The sequence below is a fragment of the Phlebotomus argentipes genome, unplaced genomic scaffold, assembly GCF_947086385.1.
Source record: "Phlebotomus argentipes unplaced genomic scaffold, Phlebotomus argentipes genome assembly contig_15, whole genome shotgun sequence".
Lineage (NCBI taxonomy): Eukaryota > Metazoa > Arthropoda > Insecta > Diptera > Psychodidae > Phlebotomus > Phlebotomus argentipes.
The window spans coordinates 12,078,311-12,097,301 of record NW_026776181.1 but is presented as its reverse complement, the minus strand read 5'-3'; positions in this window follow the sequence as shown (position 1 = coordinate 12,097,301).

Below are 18,991 nucleotides of genomic sequence, written 5' to 3'. Positions count from 1 at the left end.
GTGCAAAATTTATCTTGGGAATATCGGGTTAAGATTTCCATTCATTGCTGTCAGTGAGATATTAGAAAATTAACTGTAGATTCATAAATAAATGCAAAACATTTATTCGGCACGTTGACTGCAAAGCGCCTATAAAGCACACTGTTAATTGTATCTCAATATGAGGTTCTGCGATATAGGCCATTATTGTATGACCTGAGCATACAATGTGTACGATTACACTGGGATTCAAAGTGATGAGAAGGTGGTTTTCACACAATTCATGTTGAATTATTAGGAAAGTGATTTGGATGAAATTGCCAACCTCAGTAATTATTAAAGATATACACATAATGTATGTATGCATGTATCGGACAAGCGCACAGAATTATATGTAAGTACATATAATACGCGAAAAACGTGAAGATTTTGACCTCGCTGTGTGAGAACCAAATCGTGGTTAATTTTATTTTGAAGAAAACTCAGTTATTTAGTGTGTGCGACTTTATTATAGGTTCTCCGGCTATTCATTCTCCTCACTTTTCTTCTAAACTTTATAATATTCGCCGTAATAATTTAGCTACACACGTAATAATAATAAAAGGTGCTGACAAGTTGTGTAATTCAAAAGTTAGTACAACAAAAAAGTACGCTATCCATTCACTAGTCTCCATTGGATGATCATCGATTATAGTAATTTTGCGATCCGATTTAATGCATTAAAGTGTGTTCTTATGCACGACTGTTGGCGGATGAAGTGATGAGACATTTCGACATTGTAATGTTTCAAAATACAAGAGAGTTCACGAGAGGGCCTCCGTGGTGAATAATCACAAACAATAATTAATTACAGACATGAGCAATCGTTTCCGCGCATTGTCAATAATATATATGTCTATTCACTTATTTAATTCATAAGAAATTGTCAAAAGTCAAGATTGGAACTCAACAAGTAGAGAGTCTACAATGAATTACTTTTCTCTGCGCATTCTTGCAGCAACATCACCGTCCAGACAACCGCTCCTTATCACGACTCAATTCCCATAATGTTCCTCACGCTAAATCGCGCGATGAAAATCGCTTAAGAAGCATGTGCGCGTCACTCGTGAGTCTATAGTCATGTACAGTGCGCTATTTGCTATAGTAAATAGCACACACCTTACAGTGAAATCAGTCCCGTGCAATAACCTGAGAACAGCGTCGCTAAAAAATATTCAAATTAATTACATATTGAGATCATCAAATTTATCGAGCGTCGTAATAGAGTGGTTGAAATGTGTATTAGCGATGGTATTTACTCTCAGTGTTTTATTAAGTAATAATTATTATAATCAATCATTAGATGAAGATTAATATCAGTTTTATTGCTGTCTCGCTACGATTTAAATGTGATCTCACACATACACATAAGCATATTTATAAACAGTAGCAAGATAAATTATTCAAATACATAATCTTAGAGGAATTGATCTTTGTGAATTACACTCATTTGCATATAGTTATTTATGTAGTAGGCACATGAGTCTACTTATTTGACATTCATGGTAGAATGTTTGCAGTGTCGAACATTACTTTTTTACTAGTCCGATAAAGATACTGGCTATTTTAGAAGAAATTTGTTAATCAAACATTTCACTTCAAGCATTTCTCTGTCGTTTATTTCGATTGTGATTCTAATTACACGTAAAATCAGGAGATGATCAGCGAAAATGTCCTCACGAGTTGTACGAGTGTCACTATGTCTCATTATTTAAGTGAAATGCTTCACGCTTTTGACACTTGATGTCAAGCAATGCTGAATCGAAGAAGCACAAAATGCGGAATTTCCTTTTACATAATTTTGCATATGGCAGTCTGAAGATTTCATCAAATTCGATTTACTTTCTCACATGCATTTCCTCAAGTTGTTGCATATGCAAGATGAAAAATTCTAAAGATTTCAGATGAAAATGCATTTTCATATTAAAAAAAAATGTGTGGTAGAATAATGATTAGAAATACGAGATTTTTTGAAATTGTGAAATTGCGGTCACATTGACCAATATTCATGTTCTATGGAAATGGTTGTGGAAATATATAATTTCTTAGCAATTTTGATTAAAGTCTATCTGAATTTTACATAATTTACCCTGAAGAAGGCTATCAAGCCTCTTTTACCTGATCAATAATGTTAAAGCGGCAGCAATCTGCAAAAATTACGAAAATTGGTTATTGAAACTGAAAATTCACACATTCCATGACAATAATTCCTCAGCGGTGTCGATTTATACATATGATTGTTAGTTGAAGTCGTGATTTACTTATGAAAATTGTTCGCTTTAAATTTTATTCATCACTTTTCACGGAATTAACGATATTTTCCTGCACACATGAGCAAAAACTGCATTCATTGCTTTGTGTTGTCAGGAATATTGTGTATAATTGAGTAGTTTTATGTCTATCAGTATTTTATGCTTCTCTGGTCCTCTTTATGCTCTCCTTAAGCGCAGCCTGATAATTCATAAATGTTCGTTTTTTTCAGTGTGAATGGTATATGTAATTACATGAAGAAGATATTTAAGGGAAAAGGGCGAAATCATCACTTCGTGGCTGTTTACATCTTCCGCGGACTAATAATTTCACCCGATTTCACCTCTTGGCTTACCGTTTCCTAAGCCTGGATATACATAATAAATTGCATTTTATCTTAGCCACATTAAATCTTCCAATTTAACTGAATCGTGTGAACAATTTCTAATGCAATATAAATAGTTTTGCGGAGATATCTTTTTCTTTTACTCACGTTGCTCACACCTTCTTTCTCAGTGATGCTTCTCTTTCTCCCTTGTCTCGCTCTGATCTTCTCTTTTGCACATTCAATGGACAGGATTGTTAAATAATGGGTAAGGGATTTTTGTACGGTAATCATCACCATGCTAAGGCTTCTCTTTGCTCTAAGAAACATGCTTTTTCGTAAGCGAGAAGACAGAGACGTTTTCATCGATATATCTATACATAAGTATGCCCACTCAATGTGTATACATATAGAATTATTCTGCTATGAAGAGTACCAACATGTACATTGTATTAAGGTGTTCCGTGCCATACCATCTTTCGACCATTACATTAATTGCAAAAATTTATTTAAGTGCGATGTTTGGTCACGCTCTTCAGTCGGAATCAATAGTTGGTACAGTGGCGCTGAAATATCTCCAGCACATGAAAGTGATAAATTCGTGATTGTGGCACAATAAAATTATTTTGGACTTTTTCTCAATTCACGCTCATTCATTATCATAATAGGAAGTTTCATTAAATGAATATTTTTATTCAATCTATGAGTTGAAATCTCTAAATCGACTTTTCGCATTCAAATGAATGTACAAAAGTGCAAGACAATAAAATACGATTGCACGAATACATGAAAAAGGGTCATCTTCATTTGAAAAATACAAAACCCTCAAGACAGCGCTCAATGTTTCATAAAGGAATTGTGCATTTTTATTTGCAGAAACGCGCCGCATAATCTGTATAGGTAAACATAATATGTAATTCATGTGAGTCACACAAAAACTACTGAATATAAAATAATGTGGAACATTTATTTATGCGGACATTTGAAGATATACACGCCAAGATATTGTCAATACATTGTCGCTGTTATTTTTCATGCGGAGTCAAAGTAATATCTTCGGGCATTTATAAACCAAATAAACTATATTTATTGTCATAATTTGCTTCTTATCGCGATTTGAAAATTTATTTTGTTCACTAATCAATTAAATCTCGTTTTTGTGCATAAACCTTTCTGCATTATATAGTTTCGTCATGTACAGTGTATAATAAGTACTGTTTAAATAAATCGAACTGAGAGATCGAACTGAAAGCACGATTTGCTTTACAGAATCTCTTAAATTGATAAACGATTGTACTTTAGTCTACATGCTTGCTACATTTAATAGGGGTTGTAATGCAACTATTTAGATTTTTATCGTGGCAATAAATTTTTGTGGAAATTGTGTTTAAGGAATGAAAGAAATTTGGTATGAAAAGTTGTTCAATTCCTTGCCAAATCATCTCCGCAGTCAATTAACTCAGTTACACTGATGAGCTGAAGTTTTAGGTTAACACTCCACCGTGTATGCTTATATGTATGTTAGAATATGACCAATGGCTACAATTACACATTTACTAGGTCATTGTCCATATTAAAGTCATAAGCATTATAAGGTATGAGAAAAACAGTATAAAATGCATAAATTAATGGGTATGACACGATGTTGAAATGTCTGGAAAGAATCTTTCGAATGGAAACCACGAATAAGTGTTTTTTTCCAAGACCATGGTAGCAATGAGAGTGAGAAACCTATGAAGAACTCATGGAGTATCCAAGGGGATTGCTGCAATTTTGATAATCGCTCTCGACTCGCGACTCCCACGCTTTTCAAAGTGTGATTTTCGAGCTATGAGCAGATTGACACAATATTAGTTGATCGCGCTTCTGAGAGGCATTCTGCATATGATGACTGAGCGATGATGCTCAGCATTTACATTCCGCGGAGCCACGCCAGTAATTGTTGCATAAAATCACAACCTCTCTTATAAATAAGTTTGCATATAACGTGTACGAGCGTCATCAGAGTAGAAATTCGTCGCTTAGAACAAGCAATTGCGATAAATTACTAAATGGCTGCGATCTATTTTATCTTTAGACCATTTGCTGATATTTTTATGAGAGAAGTGCCTAATTGATTTTCAGTCTGACAAAATTCAAATTACCAGCTTCTGTTAATTTTTAATAACCGAATAAAAGAAATTCAAGTATGATTATGTAAGGGTTATTTTCTTTGATCATTACAAGCGCAAATTACCTTAAACTTGAGTTAACGTGCACAATAATAAATTGTCGGTGTAATCAGCATTTACTGTACCTTTCATAGATTTCACCATAAAATACGTCCAATTCTAGTGTACGCGACGAAATATATAGATAAAAGGGGAGAACTTCCATGTAAGAGCAACTTGTTTTCATGCAGAATGTCCTATAATTCACAGACAGAATACAAAGTTGTCAATTCTCCCCCAACATCCAATCCATTCGTGTTTCTCATGTGCATCCGGATGCAAATAGTTGTAAGTTGCATTTCAGATGTTCATGGATGAATCGCTGAGAATATTCAACTGCAGGCAACAAGGAAAGTGTGATAGACGTGCGTATTTAAATTAGTGAGAATGTTATGAACACATTGCGAAATATTTCTTGGGTGTTTGTTCGGCAAGATTGTATACATAATTTTACACGCTGCCTCTTGCATGTGTACAAATATATCTATGTGAGCTGACAAAAAAAAGTTCTTATAAACGTGTGTAAGGTTATAAGGTTGAATTGATGAAAAATGATCGAGATTTATTCCCGAAATGTATTCACAGTCTGTTGCATAATATCAATTATTGATACAAAAAGAAACGGATATTGATTGAATTCCTCCTCCTTTCTTCATCTCTTCAATAATTCATTTTATTGTGCCTTTTTTTCTTTCATGACTGTTTTGGCATTTCGCTATAATCACGACGTGAGTGTGGCAATTAAAAGATGTGACTTATAGTTGCACTGATTTGTCACTGTTGATTTAATTGAAAGATGAAGTGAATTGTTAAGATATAATTGCAACAAAGAATTCCCAAGTCTGTGCGACACTATGTAGCAAAACAATAAAATCAGCCTTGCAGCGCATTACCTTTTGAAGAATAAATATTTGACCTCGTGTGCGATGCTTTCATGTGAGTAACATACAGAGAATCAAAGGGTGGTCCATTTGTAGCGGAGTCACGATTCTCAAATCCACAATCTATTACACTTTTTGTGGGATTCAAATCTATGCGATATTTGACTTAGGAAAAACAACAAACCAAATTGCATGCCTCAAATTCTTTTAATTATAGAATCAATAAAAAATATATCATTCTTTTGAGCGGAACGTCCTATAAGTGAATGGATGAGTACAAGAAAATCTTGCAAATTGTATCGATAAATCTCATTTATCGGTCATTATTCTTTGACAAGAATTCACAAGTAGCTAAATAAACGAATTAAAAATTACTTCAATTTTATTCAATTTGAAAACCTGCAAGGTTTTACTTTAAAAAAAAGTACACTTCCTGTGTTCCACAGTTTTCAAATTTATTCTTCATGGCTTACAAGTGTTTCTAGAAATTTCGAGTTCTGTCAATGACTGAAACTGCGATCACGAGTTTTTGTGATTGGGAAAAGATAACACGAGATTTTATTCAGAATACTTTATCAGCTTTTTTCCAAACTGGTTGAATATGCATATAGAAGAATTACATACGAAAATGATGACATGCGGGCGAATATGTACATAGTATATGTAAAATTTTGGCAATTTTTAACACTCCATGATGTAAGTTCGCTAAATCAATCTGACACACACAGAGTGTTATGTCTGAAAATGGTGGTTGTCGGATCACCAGAAGAGGCTCGCAGATCAACGATGCGCCGCGCCGTTCAATGCCATAGAAGAATTTTTCAGAGACAAACACCTTTCACTTTCTGTTGCCACTCTGATGGCGCCCCGCGAGCTGTGCTCGCCGATGATCCACAAAACTCACTTGGTAACCAACACTGCCAATGGCTCTCAGTGGACAAGATTCTGATGTGTTATACATAGCAATTATGTATTTATTTTATATGGAAGTGAGGTTGTTAAAATTGTGCATAAATCCTAAATAGAACATTGTTTGCATCTGGTGACTACTTAAGAAGCTATAAAGCTGTAATTTTGATAAAAAGAGAAATTAATTAAGTGAATTCTGGAATGCTACGAAAAGTTGAAACCTTGAAGCAACTTACATGAGTTAAAAAGAACCAAGGCACAAGCAAAAGAATGAACATGACTGCGGACGAAATCGTGGAGACAAGTTTTAACAGAGTCTCTTGAATGAAGAAAATCATGTTAAGAAAGAAATATAATTTTTTGCTATTTCTTTAGAAAGAAATTCCCTGGAATTGCATACAAATGGAATTAAAAGCTGATGCCCTTGGGGAAAATTTCTTCAGTTTTCCTCGGTATTTTCCGAGTTTATTGATGTAAATATTAAATGAAACGAATGATAATATAAGAATTTCCTTACATTTTTTTCGATGAATGTAAGCAACAATTCATTCAACAATTTCTTATATATTATTTTCTTTTCTCTAGTGAATATCTTCAACAATTCAACAGTTTCATAAATAATTCATATTGAATGGTGTTCCCGCGACAATTTATTGATGCATAAAAATCGTTTGATCTGTGTGTCTGTTGTCTTACCTTCAATTAAATAATTTAGACATGTTATGCAATGTGACCAGAAATTCGGTGAGTTTGCCTTAAGAAACCGGAGGATTAGCATGATAGAGGAATTAGTGTTAAAATGATATATTGATGGAGAAATGTACTTTTTTATGCTTTCCTCTGACTTTTTACGACGTGATCTGATTTAATTAATCCTCTCGTGCTGCAGTAGAATTCTCTCACAGTGCTGATAAATTAATCACGCGCTGCGAGCATTTTCGAAATTTTGCAAACACAAACACCTATTCAAGATCCCACAAAATCGAGCGCTGAGCTTTTCGAAATGTTAAAAGCGGAGAGAGAGAGAGATAGAGATTTACATACACTCAAATCTCGAATATCTCTATAAAAAGCACTTTAAAATAAACCTTTCTGCGAGTTGACTCGTTCTACGAGAGAAAAGGATGTCAATTTGCTTGCTTGTGTCATACTATGTATACTATGAGAAGTCAGATCCGGTAATCTTGGCTTATCTCTTCAATCTTCATAATGTATTTGCGTACAAATTGTCAGATATATCAAATTCAATATTACCAGGAGATTTTATTTACAACCAATAAGCAATGTTAAGTTATAAACTGCTTTGACATTAATTAAAAATTCACAAGAAATTTTCTGTACTTGTGCGTTGCATAAGACAAATAGATGACCACGAATGTGATTTTCATTATCAAGTTATTGGTGATTCTTATGGTAATCGAGATGCTCTCACTGTCTTTTCAATCGCACTATTCGATATCGTGTGACTCAATAGCCTCACCTATATTTTGCCGAAATATGTTCAATTACAATCTCTCAGTAATTGCCTAATTTCGGCAAAGTGCAGGGAATCTCTATATGAGATTTCATAAATCACAATTCAAATGTAATTTTTTATCGAAACATTGAAGATGGAGAGGAGAAGAAATATGACTAGTCAGTGTGAATATGTATAATGTGCATATGTACAATTCTCTAATATCGAAAGATTTCTCATATTACACCTTATTGTCTGTTGTTTGTAGTTTTTGTGAAATCTGAATGCCTTATCTGATGGTAGTTGATTGATCGCTGAAGTCAATGGGATGTACTTTTACCCGACAGCTTACACACAGTTCAGGGCGGAAAATGGTATGATTTTAGTACTGTTCACACCTATATTTCGTATAATCTTAAGACTTTGCTGCTACTCAACCATCCACCCTTGCGTCCATTACTTCAAACACCTCCGAAACAAATATTTCCTTGATTTCTCAGTATGCTCACGTGTGTCCCGCAGTGTCCACAGTCGGAGTGCTTCTTTAAAATTTCCACAAGTATCCAAGTACATAAAGTACACTTACAGCTGTCCATATGCATTTGTAATGCTGAAATTGACAAATATCGAGGAATAATTTAATTACTGTAGACATAATTGCCTGTTTTCATTATACTGAAACCGACTAACCTAAAGATGAGAGGAAAAAATCCTCGAGGTGTGGCTTCATGAATTAATTTACTGTATAGTAGTGGATTTTTTCCATTGATTTGTACATACACAAATAAGAAAGGAATGGATGAGTGTGTGCTGTTTTATTAGCTTCTTTTTATTATATCATTCTCATGGTGGAAAATGGACTTTTGCACAAATTCCACTTGATAAATTTGAGTGTGACAACTTTACTCCACATGTGGGTTTTTAATTTTTATTTTATTTAAATTTGATGATACACGATAGCGAAAAAAAAGTTGAAACCAATGAAATCTAGACTGGGATGAAAAATGTTTTATTAAATCTTTGCAAGTGATCAGGAATTTAATACACATTCACGATATATACAATAAAAAATCATTAGAGTTTGCTTCACTAAAAAAATATTTGAGGCTATAAATTTCGTCTTTATGATAGTCGTATTTCTAATATAACTCGCATTCAGTTGTACTCATTGATTTTAACAGTCTTCGCTCTCGTCGTGTCTACACACCTTATAATGAATTGCCTATGCAGATTGATTTAGTAATCGATTTGAATGAAATTCACATTAATTGAAGACAGTTTTCCTTTTTCTTCCTCAAGGTCAAATTTCAGTATATGTACATATATCATTTCCAATGAGCTTAACAGGACTTTTAGCATTATGCAACACCCGAATTTGATATCTATGGATTCCCAAATAAATTGCCCGGAAGACGGTATCTTTGCATTTATGCATATTATTCGCATATCGTATGCATATGTGAGATATAGTAAGTTTTATTACTTAATTTTATCGCATAAACTGGATCACATACATATTTAAATTATTTCAGGTGGGAAAGAACATCAAAATTCACTTTCTACCCAAAGATCAATGAATACCAAAGATATGGGAGCATCAATATTTATTTATGCACTAGATTAGTTAATAGAGAAACAATAAAGCAATTTCCCAAAACGTTACTACTAAAAACCTTTAAATCTGCACATCACGGAATTTATCTCAAATTTCTGTGTCTCTCATTTGTAAACTCCCCTGATGGACGTTTGAAGTGTTTCCAGACACTATGAATATTACTTATACGGCAACACAATGAAAGCTGGCTCAGAAGATATTATAATATTTTTAACGGATCACTTGAGATTCGTCAGTGTCGGAAAAATGGCCAAAAACCAGCACGTGAAGCGTCGTGGGTGGATTTGGATGATTTTTCTGTGACTAAAAAAAGCGAATGGAGAAGTCTTCATCTTCAAATTAATGTGAATAATTAGTCAGTGAGGAATATTTACTTTACGGGTTTTGTCACACATTAAACAATGAGTTCAAGTATATTTGTGTAGAAGAGTTCAATAATCCGTTTGTAGAAGCTTATTTTCTCGACTGAATTTTGCAAATTATGTAATCACTTTATCTTCAAAACCGAATATATTGTACAAGATTGCTCAAGTGGGCTGAAGGCTATACATATTGCATTTCGGTGATTTTTGTGAAATAGCACATAATCTCGGCATTCTCATTTTATAGCGTAGGAGCGATGTATTATCATCACATATTGCAGACGACGTGATTGCCCAAAATTTGTACACTGGTCGCTCTGTGTCCGATTTTGATCATTTCATTTTTGATGTGATTTCAATGGGTTCAATAGTTCGGATTCCATCAAAGTCTCCAAGTCACAAGAGTGACAAAACGAATTGAAATGATCTCTCGAGAGCTCAGATGATAGAGCCGTTTAAGATATTTCGAGGGAACAACATTATTGGTTTTGATTTTACGATCAGACAAATGGGGAATAAATGGCTGTGAACAAGTATAATTAAACTTAATATCAGATCTCATTACTTTATACATATTTTTAAATTACATATAATAATCGTTATCATAAAGTATTTATGTGTGCAGTTACTTACATGCATTATTATATTAAAATGTTTCAAAATTATATGCATTAAGAAAGCGGTTTTTGATATATTTTGCTAATGACAATTTTTACCGAAAAGTCTGGCTCTTTTCATTCATATGTAAAAAAAATGTTTACGAATCACATTGAGAAAACAATTTTAAAGAGATATGCTAAAGTATATCAAGAAGTCTTTGTATTTAAATTTTGCACAAAATGTAATCATTATTCGTGGACGATCTTTTGCATAAAATATATATTATATCGAAATATTTTACGCGTGTGCACTTACATGTCCCTTAACATAAAACGGCAGTTCCGACCTATTGAATATCCGACGTTTATAGTGATAAATTGCATTAAGCGACATCAATGTGATGATGATGCTGAAAAGGAGATGTACAGCACTCAAGTATGTACGTCAGCTGAATTTCTCAGTGTTTTATTTTATTGTTTATGTAAGGTAGTGTCAATTTAAAGGGAAAGTTCTTATGTGCATCTCCTCATGAGTCTCATCTTTAATTACAATTTACGTGCATATGAAATCAAGTACTTTCTTCACATAAGCAAACGCATTTCTTATTTTTACGAAGCCAGGAACACAAAGAGTGTAAAATAAAAGATAATGAACAAAATATGATTAATTACTTTTATTGGCAACTAAAGATCTGCAATATCACTGAAATCCCTTGCTCATAATGTACATATATATGCATCAATATGTTTGCATTTTGCTTCAACATCGCAGCTGAAAAGAAAGGCAGGAGGAAATAAGTTACTCGTTTTATACACTCTGTGATTCTCAGAATTAATACTGCTAGCAGTTGGTCCTTAAAAATATCCCTCTTAAATTTTAAGGCAACAGAATAGTTTAGAATGTATCGAACAAGCATAGTCATAAAGCTTCACGGTAAATATCAGCACACAAAGATCAACTTTTAATTCGCAACAAATACAATATCGGTTAATTCTGGACGAATCACGGAGCAGTTTTGTTGACTTTGCTAAGATTGAGACACCTTTTGACAGTCTGAAGAGAAGTTAAATTGTATGATAAACCATTAATTATATTCATAGGGTGATTTTAAGGTACTTGACAGAATTAACAAATAGCCAGAGAAGAGAAATGTTTGCGCGCGGTGGGAGTAAAAATTTACAAATCATTCAGAAATTTTCAAATACAGTCAATTTTTCTATTTTCATCCTCAAGGCACACTCTGTCTCCCTCTTCCTTTCACAGTCACATCAATCTCCTCTACACCATCCATTAGTGAGATTTGTTTGCAATGAGTCGAATGAGTTGTGTCCGATTCTTGGGTTCAGTGTGAAAGATCATAAATAAAATCTTCTCTATGGTGAATTCAGACAAAATGTGAGTCCATTGCAAATACGGTGTAATTAAAAGATTGAGATTAAGTGAAGTGAATTTGCTCTCGTATTGCAAACAGACTTTATTAGGTGTTGAATTGTGCAAATGAGCACAATAATGACTTGATTCGACATGCCAATCAATAAGCAAATATCTTTCTCTGCATGTTGAAAAAGAATTATTGCTCAATTGCTTATTATTTCTTTGACATCCTTCATCCAATGTGTACAATGCACATTTTGAATATACACGCTGTTAGCATATTATGTACATTTCAATGCTCCGGCACGGGAATGTTTCCACTCGCGCACAAAATATTCGGACAGATAGGAGTGAAATAAAAGTAATGTAGTAAATTAATTTATTCATTAGGGGCAGATGAAGTGATGAAGTATGAACTGCGGGCGGAGATCCATAAAACTTTTTTTTTAGTCTCTCCTTCTCTTTGACTACACATTCTGGTGTTTTGAAACTTTTTCTTGTTTCATTTACATATTGTTTGCATATTTATCGCGACCCAAATTACTGTCGCTGGATCGAAATTATAAATTATATATGAAGAGGAATAAAAAAAAGCTTAAATTGCCATAAAGTGATTGAATAAAGAGTATCATGCGTTCGATTCGATCAAAATAAAACCAAATCAAAATGAAAAGATTTTGCAGTTTAATATTATATAATATTATTGCATTGGACAAGAGAAGAGCAGTGAGGACGATACAACATTGGAGATGTCGGAGACTGAAAGTAGACTGAGGTTATTTCACGTTAAACAACATTTACCATCACCCAACAACTATCTCACATACCCAATCTCATTAATATCCTGCAAGAATAACAAAAAATGAGGCCAAGAATTTTAGTAAGGTGCTTCACAAAATCTTCACTTACAATATCCTCTTAATATTGTGAAAGTTAAGTTAAATAACCCATCTTTTCATGCCACTCATAGAAAGAGGATAAAAAGTGAATTTACCGACAAAATAATTTAAATCCATAGACAAGTGCTCTGCTTAATTGTTTCTGAGGATAGGATTTCCTTTTTCTCGGCAGTAACAAAGTGCAATACTTGAGCTAATCAAAACGTGTATTCTTTTGAAAAAAAAACCATCAGCAGAGACAAACTAAAAACACGATAGACATTTTGTATGGAAAACTATGAAAAAGAAAATATATGGACATCATAAATCTCCTAAAGTTATTTATTGCATCTGTACACAGATTCACAAAATGTTATAAAACAATATGCTTTCTACAGCAATATCGGAATTATATTAAAATGTCAAGAATGAATTTTGCAATTGTGGTTCATGTGAAATCTTGGACGACTCAATTACCTCTTTTGTGTACCGTCAGACTGAGCATACAACGATGAATGACCGAAAAAATAAAAACAAATTTTTCAGCTGACAAAAAGCAATTGTAGTGACTTCATTGTGAAGACGAAAAATTAATTCTACATGAAGATTAAAGTGGAAGCAAAGATTATTATTTCTCGCGCCGGGCATGAAGTGGAAAAGGAATTGCCTTGCAATGCAGAGAAAGGTATATTTCAATCATAATTTGGAGGTAGAGAATCAATGCATGCAGTAAAGGATTATTTGCTGGACATTCAATTGTCAGACACTTATTTGGGTGCTTGGTGAAAGGGAAGCATGCATGACTGTCGTGTGGGTTGGGCATTCAGCATTGCAGTTTCATCAATCGTTTTCTGGTCAATCTTCGCGCTGGTCTCTCATGAACTACCGTCGAATTTTCAGTGTGAAAATATCAGTGAGAACTCCCACTATTATGCTGTTCCTTCGTTTCTGAAGTAAACGGTGTCATGAGGCAATTGCTATATCCACCTTCAGTGATAGCACTTCTTTTCCAGAGCGCTAAAGATAAACAGGGGCAGTATTTATGTATGGCAATAACTTAAATGCTTTTCTAGCAAATGAAAGCGCTTGCCAAAATAACACATTGCTGAATTCACTAAATCGCATGGAGAATGTGAGAACGAATTGCCCGTTCTCATGCGATGTTTCAACGGTGACGTCATATGAGACAGAGAGAGTACATAGAACATTCTACCCCTCATTGTTTGACGTCATATTACGGTAAAATTTTAACTCGACGCATGCTCCCTTTACTGTCCCTGAACTTGAATGAATACATATCCTCCACATTGACGTCATATAGTTGTAAGACTTTTGGAAAATCAATAATCCCACCACCATCGCAGAAATTATAGAGCTACACCAACCTGAAAACGCTTTAGACACTTTTTCATTTCTTGTGTGCGCGGGATTTCATCCATCATATCGATTTTTATTCTTTTCAGCTCATCGAAACATGAGAAAAATACTTTTGCTCTCACTTAAATTAGGTCCAACACAGTCTTCTTTCTTCTGTTCTCTGTAATTAAAGCGGATTAGAATTTTTCGCCAAGCTTTGCTGTGAATGAATTACGTTCCTAACGATTTCTGACACTTTTGAGGATACTGTGTGGGATTAGAATTCTCACCGACAGCAATTAACTTCTCAATTACAATGTGTCGCCCCCGCAGATAAATAGGAAAAATACAGCAATCTTGGGTGGGAAATTGATATGTTTTTGGCTTTGGTAATAATATTCCGGAATCCGGATATTGTGCATTTCGATAGTAAAGCGGATATCATGAAGTGCAGTGCTGGTATTTTGTTATCTGCGTACCAAAATCAAATTCCTTACTCTGATATAGTACTCCAACACATGTCTCAGGAGTAATTTGATGAGTATATTGACTTAGGTACTGGGAAAGCTTATATATCCACCTACATTCTGAATATTAAATTGCTCCCAGGCAAATTTTCTGTTTACCTACAAATCACCCACGTTGAGATTTTACTCCACTGTTTGTACAATTTTCCTCAGCATATCCAATCAGCTCAATGAGATTTCTTCAAACCCTCGAGCCTGGAGAAGAAGAGAACATACCGCTGAGCCTTCCTCTGAATAAATTATTAAAAAATTCCCATTCATTCCCTTTTGCTTTAATGATAACAGAATAATACTTTCTATATGTTTTCCTCAAATATTTTCGAGTATTCTTGGAGATTAATTTCACCCAAAAACATGCTTTAAATTCATGGTATTCGAATTTTCTCTGATTTGGAGGCGTAATCAGAGCTTTCGCAATAGAATATCTGAGGAATTGTCGATATACACTATCCATGTCCAGTTAATACATCAAATACTCTGTTTTCGCTTCTCCTTTGATTATATCTAAGAGAGATATTGTTTCTGACGCGATTTTGTGTGGGGCGGAATGCAAATCGTGAGATATAAATCATCAAAAAGTATTCACAACATTATGCTCTCGCCTAATGTCAGAGCGTGTAATTTTCCACAAAATTATTTGTATATACTAACAACTTTGGAACACTGAATTGTGTTTGCAAGTACGAATTAAGTTATTTGAGCGAGTGATAAATGGGGTTGGATATTCATCTCATGTGTTCACCATATGAAGATATTAACCATTTCATGATACTGATGTTGCGATCTCATGTGTTTCGGTCGTACTGACGAAATTTGAGATGTTAGTGCATTGAAGAAGGCTTTTTCACATTCCAATCTTGACGTCGGCTCGAAGCCGTGAAAATTATATTTATGCGAGTGATTTGAGGAGACGCAGTGAAAACGCGCTGTACTTGATGATAATAAAATTTCTCTGAATTTTTCGTGAAATCAATCACTAAGTATATTCATTAAACTTTGATCCAATCCACACCCAGAAACATACACATCCGCCGACTACTGTCTTACCTCTTAACACTAAAACGGCCGAAAACAATTTGATGAGACACTATAGCATTAAGTGTGATGCTTGAAGTTATAAAGGTGCTAAAATGGCACCTTTGGCCATTTCAGTGGTAATGCTTCTTTGTGTAATATTATCAAACATCATCGCTGTCCTCCATATTCCACACGAGCAAATTTTTGCTTTCAAACTTGTGCATTAACTGAAAATATCTGTATTCATGTATGAATAGGCTCAGTATTCTCGGGCCACCTTTCACTGACTTGTGTGTCATCCGATGTGTGGTGTAATTTATAAAATTTTTGATTTATAATATTCATATAACCGTCAAATAACACACAATACATCACTTACACACTTCTGTACGAAGCATGCATGGTCAATCTTACGAACTCGGGCTGAACTGAAGCATATATATAAGTGTATAGATGTGAAAACATTTCGTTTACTGCTTCGGATTTTCGTCATGTACATATATTTATGCTTATGTGTATCATAAGGCAATCCGCATAAATGCTGTTGGTCGCGGGAATTCTTACTACACTTTCAATTTGAAAGGTTGGTCATCTCTGGTCAATGGATGGTTTTGATGTGAAGAGAGAACTAGGAATACAACTTAGCTATATTGTTGTTCAATTAATCACACAATTTGGTGAATAAATCAAATCAGAAAAATTTAAGGAAATTCACGTGCAATCAAACATGAATAATAATACACATAGCACTTATACCGAATCACAATCAGAGTGTCTTGAAGAATTCAATGTACTTTCAACACACATTTTGCCGACATTTCATACCAGGACAGAAATGAAATCGTCATAAGGCCCGAACAGTCACTAATTACGGCATTATTCAAGAATAATGTCGTAATAAAGTGCTCCTCCAGTCGTCTCACTCGAGTCCATTCCGGCATGAACATAACTGACCCAGACCTTTCTGAATTTCTATTTACATTTATGCTAATTGCACTGCATGCTACACTTTTGTACGCTACATACCCGGCCATTTACGATAAAAACATCAATAAATATTGTTGCATGTGTTGCAAAGTTTAGAAGTAAAAAAAAGTATGAATTCATTAGTTGACCAAAATAATCTCAACAAGTTCAGGACATTTCTGTGACTTTGTGCAATTTTGTAAAATTAGAAATAGTAAAGGATCGAAAATGTTAATATTCCATTATGCAATAAATACGGATTTTTTCACGAGCAATTACTGTAAGCTTAAAATACACTTTACAACTCTGGTGGTTTAATTGAATTCATAAAATTAGGTGCACGCATTGAGGTCCACAGTTTCCTTCTCATTTGATGGCTAACGAACTATATTGTTTAATATAAATGGAGTAAATCTATAGAATCTGATGTCTCCATAGCATTGTGAGTGCACACGAATGTATACATATGTGTGTAGCAAATGTTGTGAGAATGAAAGAAGAAGGAGACAAGATGAGTAAGAAAATGACATAAATACCGAAGGCGAAAGTCGTCGATGCTGTATGCCTTTTCTCACAAGTGCCTATACAATGAAGGTACAAATATATTCAGCATGGTATTAAATTTGCTTAATGTCTATTCAATGTGTGGCGAATATTTAGAATAAAATTTGCCACGCTGACAATTCAGCAGAAGAGCCGAGGAAGTGGTCGGGACCCCTTAATCGCACAATGATCTCGTCTATTGATTCCATGTCCTAATCTCTTATGCGAATTTGAATATGCTTCACCCCATGCAATTTCTTACGATTTGCCCGATGTTCTTTGATATCTGCAAATCCCGCTGAGATTCATGATTTCTTACCATCAGGTATTTTGTGTCAGGATTTGTTTCTCTTTTTTGCCATCATTCCAAACATGCAGGTATTTGCCAATGCTGAGTGTCTTTTTTTTCTCTCCCAATGTTATGACGGAAATCAGAAGTCTTGCTGATTTAGTATTGCAAATTCTAACTGCGAATGTGATAAATAGCCTCAGAGATGTGATATCTATTGAATTGATGGGCATTATTTGTCTCAAAGGCTCACGAATTTGTCCTGAGCCTGATATTGTATCACTAATGCTCTATCTGGTGAAATTATATAGTGTGTTGAGGCATTGTAATGTGACGCGTGACGTACGTCGCGGTATTAGGAAACAATTTGATTGATAAAGGGTGGAAACGCGCTTGAATGGTGTGGTCAAAAATACGTCAATTTCCATCTTGCACAATACGCCTTCAGCTTCCTTGTCTCACACCATTTGTTGCTCTATATTGGATATTTTGCGCGATACCTTTCCCAATATCACATGTATGAAAATGTGTCCTCGTCCTACGTTGCAGTGCGGCTTTTTTTGTCTCTCTAGTCTCTCTTCCGGTGTGACTAGGGGTTACTGTTGATATAGAAATATTGTGACGTCGCTTCTCTACCATTTTGCAGTGAGAAAATTCAGTAATCTTCCGTCAGCGGCTGCGTGAATTTCCATGTACTCGCCTATACACGACACTATGTGTATCCGCATCACCGTGGTACTCGACAATTTTACTCACAATACCGCTATACTCCAAGCGACGTTAGCTAGCATTTCGTGCGGAAGGCAGAATGAAGCAGTCGCCGAGAGAGTGAGAGCGCACTCTCAGAGAGGCTCCACCAACACATCGCCGCGCGGCGCCGCGGCCGCAGCCGTCTCTCCGGGCGCACAGGTACACAACGTGAGCGGCGGCATCTGTGTGGGTTGACCACCGTGCTCGCTCGCAGCACATAGGTGAACAACACTCCGGAGAGCAATGACGTCACATGGGGGGAGTCGCGACGCCCTCGATTGAGCGGGTGACGAGATGGGCGGGCGGTGGGGCGCGGAGCGGCGGCGGCTTGGAGCACGCGGAGCGCTGAGAAGCGCTGGTAGAAGAGCACCGCTGGCGCAGAGAGGAACAATATAGTCCCATGTACTTGATACGGCAACCTCAGTCGCGTCTCGGACGCTGTATCGTCAACAATTGGTGATTTTCGAGGAGTGCATGCCTCACAGCCTCACACTCAAGCCACAAAACTGAACGGTGCACAAGTGACTCAAACCAATTTTACATATCTTCTGCAATTTCTTCTGCACACAACTTCCCAGTGGGTGGAATCTCAATGTCGCTGAGTTTTTTGGACAAATTGGTAATACTATCCTGAAACACCTTCGGACAATCTGTGTGAAACCGAA